The sequence below is a fragment of the Furipterus horrens genome, unplaced genomic scaffold (genome assembly GCF_987537825.1).
Source record: "Furipterus horrens unplaced genomic scaffold, mFurHor1.1.pri manual_scaffold_11, whole genome shotgun sequence".
NCBI lineage: Eukaryota > Metazoa > Chordata > Mammalia > Chiroptera > Furipteridae > Furipterus > Furipterus horrens.
The window spans coordinates 30,040,551-30,049,893 of record NW_028327181.1 but is presented as its reverse complement, the minus strand read 5'-3'; the positions used below and the strand labels follow the sequence as shown (position 1 = coordinate 30,049,893).

The window sequence follows — 9,343 nt, the reverse complement described above, 5'->3', positions numbered from 1 at the left end:
ATAAAAGCAACTTATGTATCATTTTATGTACAGATTTTTCCTCCATTGATATATTATTTTCTCATTCTGGAAAATAAATTTAAAGTCATATCAAGCTCTAGATACTACATCTGCCCCTGCTTAAGTACCATGAATCAAAGGAACATTTGTACTATTCAACATGACTAAATAAAAGTTTATCAAAATTGGTTACTTACATTAGTGATATTCAACTTTTTTCATCTCATAGCACACATAAAGTAATTATGAATATTCTACAGCACACCCAAAACATATTTTTTTGCCAATCTGACAAAAAGTAGGTATACTTTTGATTGATTCACACCAAACTGCTATTGTGCTGGCTGTTGTCACTTTTTAATTCAGTAATCTAAGGGGACGGAGGCCAGTGGCCCTGACTAAAGAGCCAGGCATTGAGGGATTGCGTGTTCTGAAGATCCTTTTAGCACAACAGCATGCCTCCCACAGCTCACCAGTTAAAGCTCGCTGCCTTACGTGATATATAACGTATAAGCTAAAATCAGGAAGCCCGTTGCTCCAAAACCTCTGCTTTTACTTTAGGGAAAACTAAGTTAGTGAAAAAGGACCCCCGGCCCCCCCCCCCCCTTTCAGATCTAACAGCTTTGAGAGAGAAATGTCAGTGAGTTTGGCCTCTAATTATGGACGGCAGGGAAGTGTCAGGGAGAGAAGCAATGATTGATGGTTCAAGTATTACACCTGAAAGCCAACCTTACTCTTTTTCTGTTTCATATACAGAAAAGATTTAAAATATAGTCCATGATAGCCTTTGGGACCACATTTCTGTCAGCCATATCTACACTGAAAAGAAGAATGTCCTGGCCTACTGAAGTTTTCCATCCAGAGGACAGAAGCAGAAAAATAAGTGTCTGAATTTATTAGAGTCATTTCTATCATTTCTTTTTTGTACCTGTGGTATCTTTATGACAGGATTTTATATCTCTAAGTGGCCAGTTTCAAATAATATTAATTATTTGACCCATGTAGATGGTTTGAAAAATTGAAATGAGCTACTTTCATATGATCAAAGCCAGTTTGAAAGCCATTTTACAACCAAGACTGAAGTTTCTATTAATATATGCCCAGAAAATGAAGCTGATCAATGTCCTTTTAATAATATTAATGAAAACTAATTAGGTCTTAAAAGTTTTGCTTTCTTTCCAAGTGAGATAGTTAGAAACTTAAGGCTAGGTGCAAAATGAAAGAGTTTTTACTTAAAAAGGAGTCTTTGAAAGTGTTGGGTGGATCTAAGGCCCTGCATGACATTTCTGGTTTTTGTTCTATAGCTTTTAACACATTGTTGACTGACCATGAAAAAACTTGTGTTTTCAAGCCCAAACATTTTTGGCCGATAACAAGTTAATTTGTGTTTGCACTTACATTAGTGTATACAATTCTTAAAACTGTGAGTAACATAGGATTTTGTAAAAGTTTTCTTAATTATGTTTGATCGTGTTTACTTCATCATTAAAAAGCATTTTTCTAGATAGTCCAGGTTTTATCACAATTTTAATATTGCAAAAGTTTCAAATATGGTGCATTGTGACGGTGAAGAATTTTTCAATAAATTATATGCAGATGCTTTTTCTGATTGTCTGAGTGACTTTGAAGCATATATTAGTGATGCGAAAGATGATAGTCTGTTGGAAGATGGTTATGGATCTGATATTAGACTACCAAAATGACAAAAAAAGGAATGTGATAGAGTGTGATAGTGAAAGTGATTTTGAAGAAGAGTGGACAGAAAATTACATTACACCAACCTTAGAGAATTATACAAGTATTTCTGGTGTAACTGTTGAACTAAATGATCCACAAAATAATATGGGATACTAAAAATTTCTACTCAAAGTTGCTAGGAGTGGGTAATGAATGATTCAAATGAATGTAGCACAGAACCTGGCACTTCTTCTGGTACCTCCAAAAGAGCTCCTTACAAAGATTCACCTTCCAGGCCTTCAGGAAAACTAAAAGATCACATTTTAGAAAAAATAGTCACTGGCATAAAGAAGAATCCCACTAGAACATGTAGAGTATGCTCTTCAAAGGAAAGTGCAGTGAAACCAGATATATTTGCAAAACCCGTTGTGTACCATTGCATGTAAGGATAATGCTATACAGTTTATCATACCCAAAAAAAGTTATTATAAGTTATATAGAAGGTATGTACAAAGTTTTATTTCAATACATTATGTATAAATAAAGTATATTGAAGTTTATTTATATTATTTCATTTTCATATTCAATTATGAAAAAATAGCCAGTGATAGGGGATAGATTTTGTATAAAATTGCTGGTCAACATTAAGAGGCCCCTGGAAAAGATCAAGTCATGTGACAATGAGGAATGGAACCAATCAGGGCAGGGCATGTCAATTTGCTTGTAGCCGATTACTTTACAATTTTATCATGTCCCATAGCGTCTGTTCTGTAATGATGGCTCTGGTACATTCACTGGGTTTGTTTGAGACCACAATCCATGCTACATGTTGTCCTTCTGTGGGTCTCCTGTTGTCAGTTATTTTCATCAGAGCTACCCCTTGTTGACTCTCTCTTGTTCCAGCAGCATATCAATGAGAAGCTGTTGTTTGTTATCAAAGGAGTTAATACCTTAGCACCTGCACTGGTTATACATACTTCTAATGCTTCCATCCTGTCTACTTTTCCACCAGCATGCATCGCCATACTAAATTTTATACGGATCCAGTGGAAGCTGTAACAGATATATCTGATGGCTTCAAGATCCTGGTTGCTGATTTTGGGTTACATGGAATTCCAGAGAATCTTATCGGAGCTTTACTAAAGGCCGGGGTCAAAGGGCTCACAGCCATCAGCAATAACGCAGAGGTTGACAACTCTGGCCTGGGCCTTTAACTTCAATCCAAGCACATAAAATGCATGGTCTCCTCATATGTGGGAGAAAATGCAGAATTTGAACGACAGTACTTAGCTAGTAAATTAGAAGTAGAGCTGATACCTCAAGGCACACTGGCAGAGAGGATTCCTGCTGGCAGGGCTGGGGTGCCTATGCTTTCCACCAGCACAGGCTACGGGACGCTGGTGCACGGAGGAGGGGCCCCCATCAAATACAACGCGGACAGCAGCATGGCTACTGCCAGTAAGCCCAGAGAGGTGAGAGAGTTTAATGGTCAGCGTTTAATTTTGGAGGAAGCGATTACCAGGGACGGCCTTGGTGAAAGCCTGGAAGACGGACCATGCAGGAAACGTGATTCTCAGGAGAAGTGCGTGGAATTTCAACTTGCCCATGTGTGAAGCTGCAGAAACCACGGTGGTAGAGGTTGAAGAAATCATGGATTTTTGGATCATTTTCTCCAGAAGACCACCATATTCCTAAGATTTTTTAATGCACATCGCCTTATAAAGGGAGAGAAATATGAGGAAAGAATTGAGTGTTTATCAATCCGGAAAGAGGCAGCTGTAAAAACCAAAGCTGAAAAACCTGGAGATAGCGTGAGGGAACAGATCATCAGGCGGGGCAGCTCCGGGACTTGAGGACGGCGTGTCTGCCATATCTGTTCCACTGAATGACAGTCCAAAGCCTTTGACGTTTGTAACTCCCATCTTTTTCTCATATTTCACATTTCTATACCATCACTATGTCAATCAAAGGTCATGGGCACCAATTCCATGCCATATGAATCCCCAGTTTGGGGTGAGGTAAAGAAGGAAGCTATTCAGTGCAGAACTTCTCAATTGTGATACAAAACAGCTGTGAAAATAGCATGACTATGAGGCAGCCCTGGGCCAGGTGGGCGAGGGGCAGGCACCTCTTCTGCTAACAGCTCTGTCTTGCTCCTCACTGGTCTGTGCCACTCTGCTCTGGCGAGACATCTTCAGTGTTTCAGCTCAGCAGGGAAGAGGCATTTGTCAGTCTTCGGTGGAAAGCGTAAGTGCACTCCCAGGGCCAGAGGGGAGCTGATTTAGATCCCCACCCCTGGTCCCTGATTGTTCTGTCCTCATGAGAATGAGGACTCCAAATTCTTGCAGTTTGGCCCAACAGGCACGGTCCTAATTGGTCATAAAGGAGCCACTCTGGTCAGTGAAGTAGCTGATGGGGATAGAATCGTACAGCTGCGATTGCTTGGGGAAAGCCTAGGTCCTATTTGTTGACATAGGGTCCCAGGAACTCCTTTATAAGAGTTGCTCAGATGGCAGAAACACAGTGCAGGCAGGTGATTACGGCTGCTAGGCTCTGTTTTTGTTTGTTGTTGTTTGTTTATTTAAATTTGAGCCCAGTTAGCCACCAGGAGCCCCTTATAGTAGGTGTCTTTTCACTCAGGGTCCACAGGTACATACGTGTGGGCTGAGATCTTATACTGTTTCCAGTCTCGGTGTCAGGGCAGCCCTGCTCTGAGAAGTCGCCCAGAGACTGCTGTGGGAACAGATAACTGGTTTATTGAGGGAACAAAGGTAGGGGGAAAAGGGTTAAGGGGAAAGGCAATTTCCCGGACTGACTCAACGGCCCATAGGAGCAGGGGAAACGGCGCGGAGCTGGGGTAGCTCCCTTAGGAGCAAGGGAAACAGCGGTGGAGCAAGTGGGGGTAGCTCCAGGTCCTCCTCGTGGGCCCGTAGGAGCAAGGGAATAGGGGAGGGTGGTTCCCGGTCCTCCTCGTGGACCTGTAGGAATCACCACAGACACTTCTGCAGGCACCTTTTTTATACACCTTTCGGTAAGGGGAAGTTTGCTTATTGACATATTCAGTAGGTCATTTACATCTCATTGCTTTCCCCCTCCCACACCAACTTAGTTAACATACCGGGCTAAGTCCATTAGCATTTCCTCTGGGAAAGTTTCAGTCCATCAACATATCTTTTGGGAAATGCTAAGTCCAGGGCCAGGCTGATTACCAAAGTCCAGGTGTACATGATCTGACACTCGGTGTGCTAAATTCTTGGCCTGCACAAAGACCCTTACAAACCTAGGCATATGTAATGTATGGGCAAATCCTTCTTGAAAGGTGATAATAACAAATTTCTGTCTTGAGCTCTATAGTAGTTTCCTGTGGATACTGTCAAATTACCACAACAGAAACATATTCTCTTACAGTTTTGGAGGTCAGACATCCAAAAATAGTGCCAGTGACCAAAATCAAGGTGCTGGCATAGCCTGGTTACTGCTGAGGGCTCTGGAGGAGGATCTGTTTCTTGCCTCTTCCAGTCCCTGGTGGCGTTCCTTGGTTTGTGGGTACATCACTCCAATCTCTACTTCCATCGTCACGTCTCTTTCTCCTCTGCTGTGCGGAACTCCCTCTGCTTTCCTCTTATAAACATATATTTAATTGAATTTAGGGATCACCTGGATTATCCAGAATATTCTCCTCATCTCAAAGCCCTTAACCAAGTCACAACTGCTAAGTCTTCTTTGCCATGTAACACAGCATTCACAGATTCCAGAGATAAAAATGTAAAACTCCTTTGGGAGACACTTTTTTCAGACTGCTACCAGTCCCCAGGGAACAATGACCTATAAGACTATTTTAAATTGTGTATTCTCTCTGGGGTTCTTAGAGAATTGACACAGGCAATAAATGGTATAGAAAATGAATTTAAAATTCTGTTTGTCATAAAATTATAAAAGGCTACTGTAATTCCTTCAGGATACATGTCTAAGTGCCCGGAAAGGGTCATTCATTGAGTTCAAGTTATTATCAAGTTCTGTCAATACATAAAAATAATGCTTTTGTTTTATATTCTACATCCTGGAGGACTATTAGAGGCTTCTGTCAGTCCTGAACAAGTGCCAATACCATAGCCAGCCATAATGATCACACCTTTCTTTTGCTTGTGGAACTGTTGGATTACTTGAATTGATCACAGTAGTCTCTTCCACTTTATATGACCTTCTCCAGTTTAGTCAGCTAGTTTTTAGATGTCAGGAGTAGATCCTATATGTCATACTTAGCAAACAAATCCACCCCCACCATTACAGGCATACAGAACAATTTTTCCTAGAAAGATATCTCTATTAGTGAGAAGAAAGAACATATATGAATGGGAAAACACTAATTGTGCATGCTTCTTGGGTTGTCTATGAGGTGGGTTATGGAGTATATTAGTTCATTATTTCTTATAGTGCATTATAAGTTACAACATTAATTTTGTATCATATGTTATCTTATGACCTTCATGTGAAGAAGATGGGGCTATTTTAAAGATGTGAAAATTAAAGTTCAGTAAGTTTAAAGTGTCTTGAACACAGATAATGAGCTAGGACTGAAGTTGGAGTCTCCTGAGTGTCAGCTCAGAGCCCTTTCTGCCTCCTCAACATGAACAACTATTGAAATAAAATTGAAAGTATTTTTAACAAGGCTTCTAAATTAAAGACTAGCTGGACCACAAAGAATGCCCTTCTGCTTTTGGTAGAAATCTTTCTTATTATAAAAATTATAGCAGTAAGATATTTGGAAAGTAATTTATCTGATTTATGTTATGAGAAGCTGAACCTGAGAGTATTGATGACTTCCTCAGAGTCATGTAATTATTTTGATTAAAAGAATATTACGTATGCAAAGCACCTAGTCATGTCCACTATACAATAAGCATCTATAAATAGTATTGCTAATTATAATAGTACTAGAGTAGGTATTATAGTCTGTGGTATTTTTTCTTAATTGAAACAGGTTTAGGAGCAAAACATACTACTGAACAAATCCCGCTATGAATCAACTGTATTATATTATTTATGTGTAAACATTGCTAGAGAGCCTGAATGCTTCACAAATTGACTTTATTAAATGAGAGATTTCACTGGGGAAATCCTGTTATTTTTCACAAGCCCAGCACACAAAAGCTGTGGTAACCTGTAAGTGCTACCATCCCTTTGAAGGGACACAGAGTTTGCCATCCTAAAATATGCCTTTTGGGATACTAATTTTTAGCTGGTAATTTTTAAGAAACAAAAGATAGAGGAGAAAACGTTGACCTTCCCCCCAGCTGTCTAAAAGGAATTTAGATAGAAGAAGAGCTCCAGGAAGGGAGATATCATCTCAGATAACTATAGTTTAATACATCAGTGTGTGATAGGGGGGAACCCAGCAAGTCCTCTCTGTCCCATCTTTAAAGATGCCCTAGCAAACATTTATTTGCTTTCCATCTCCATATGAATCACCTTTCTGTACTTTGAAGTCCCATATCACAACACCCACTTCCCCTTAGCTCCAGAATGGCATATAAACCTCAGCTGCCCCGTGTGTCACTGTTTCATATTCTAATGGCACCCCAGATGTACATCCATGACAAAGTCTATGCATTTTCTTCTTGTTATCTGCCTCATAGTAATGTTAATATTAGCCCAGGCGGAAGAACTTAGAAAAGAAAAAATATATATTTTTACACCCACACCTTTGACAGTGGCTCTGAGTCAGGAGAACACGCTTCTTGTTTACACTGGAATGGGAAGCCCTTTGAAGGTTGTGATAATTAAAACATCTTGAAGTCGCTCCAGTCATTGAATAATATAAACTGCTGTCAGAAAACAGTGTGGGAGTAGAGATGAAATAATCACTGAATTCTGGTCATTAAAGATTGGTTCACAGGGAAAGCGTTCTTTGAAAAGATGTTTCTGACCTGTTAAAGGCTCTGATTACACGGACAGGAAGGGCGAACAAGGCTTTTCTCTATGTCACAACACTGTACAGTTCTCAGGGTTTGGACTTCCTAGGACACAACAGTGCCAATGATGGCACCAAAGAGTTGCCAACATTTCAGTTTGCTAAATAAAGTCATTCACACAGAAAAGAAAAGAAGTAACTGTCAGAACTTGGAGGCAGCTAGAATGCCCACCTGGACTTCTGGTATATGCTTATCAACCTGGCCCTGGACTTAGCCATTCCCAAAGATATGCTGATAGACTTAGCAGTTCCCAAAGGATATGTTGATGGACTGAACCCATTCCCAGGGGAAATGGTAATGGACCTAGCCTTATATGTTAACTAACCTGGTGTGTGTGTGGGGGGGGGCAATGAGTTGTAAATAACCTACTGAACATGTTGATAAGCAAACTCACCCTCACCAAAATGTGTGGTTGACGAGTATTAAAAAGGTGCCTGCAGAAGTGCAGGTGGGACTCCTATGAGCCTGTTACAGAAACAGGGGTGTTCCAAAAAACCCCAGAGTTTGCTGCTGGGGGATGGGGAGAAGGAAGCAGCTTTTGGAATGCCTCCACATGCCTGAGGCTGGTGGCTAGTGTCTTTTTTTAATGCAAAATGGCTTTAATGCATCCAAAGCCTCAGGTAGATGGGAGGGGACTGGGACCAGGGGATGGTATGGAGAAAGCACACAGAGCCTGTGTGAGGTTCTGTGAATGGTCAGAACTGGTTACCGCACCCACTGCGTCAGAGGACGCAGTCAGGGATTTAAAAATAAGCGGCAGACATTTTAGCCAGGCTGACTGTGTGGATTTAACTAAGGTTAAGGCGGACTGTGCGAATTGGACTAAGGCTAAGGCTGACTGTGCGGATTACAAAAGGACTAACTATACAGTTTACAAGGAGGCTGAGAATCCATGAGGTTCTGAATTAAAAGCTGGTGAACCCCATAACACAGACGAGGTCTCCCCAATCAGAATTGAATGATTGGCAGCTACTGGTAAAGCTGAACTGTGTTTGGAAAGTAGGGAAAGGGTTTCTCTGACTTTTCTAAAACTAGCCTGGTTTGGTAGGAGGGGGGAGGCAAGGATATGTGTTTATGGGTGTTTTAAAGAACATAAGACTTAACAACAGAAATCCGCAAATAACTAAATCTATATAACTGTTAAATAAACTATTCTTTTTCTTTTCACCAAACTCTGGTATTGAGAGTTATAATTTTGGCGGCGGGCAATCGGGCCCCTAACTAAAGAGCCCGTGGGTTTGTTTTCAACTGGAGTAGCCCAGGGGTTCTGTAACAAGCCCATGAGGAGGACCGGGAATCCCCAGTCCCCTTGCTCCCACGGGTCCTTGAGTTGGTCTGGGAACTGCCTCTCCCCTCCCCTCTTCCCCCCTTTTCCCTCAATAAACCCATCGCCTGATCCCACAGTGGTCTCTGGGTGATTTCTCAGAGCAAGGCTGCCCTGACAACAACCAACCAAGAAGTGTAGCTATTCTCCACCAATGGCACCATATCAATAAATAAAAGGCTATTTGGAATCCTAACCACATTAAAAAATAAAGCAAAAATGACAACCTGAAAAGAAAACTCTGCACACCCATGCCCATCACAGCATTATCCGCAGTAGTCAAAAAGTGGAAGCAACCCAATTTTCACTGATGGATAAGTGGACAAACAAAACCTGGTATATACATATAATAAAAAATTATTCAGCCTTT

At 41.0% G+C, this 9,343-nt stretch overlaps 1 pseudogene; it reads left to right on the top strand.

Annotated features, from left to right (window-relative positions):
- Nucleotides 1-2,681: 2,681 nt before the first annotated feature.
- Nucleotides 2,682-3,699, top strand: LOC149997323 (succinyl-CoA:3-ketoacid coenzyme A transferase 1, mitochondrial pseudogene; annotated as a pseudogene).
- Nucleotides 3,700-9,343: the final 5,644 nt, after the last annotated feature.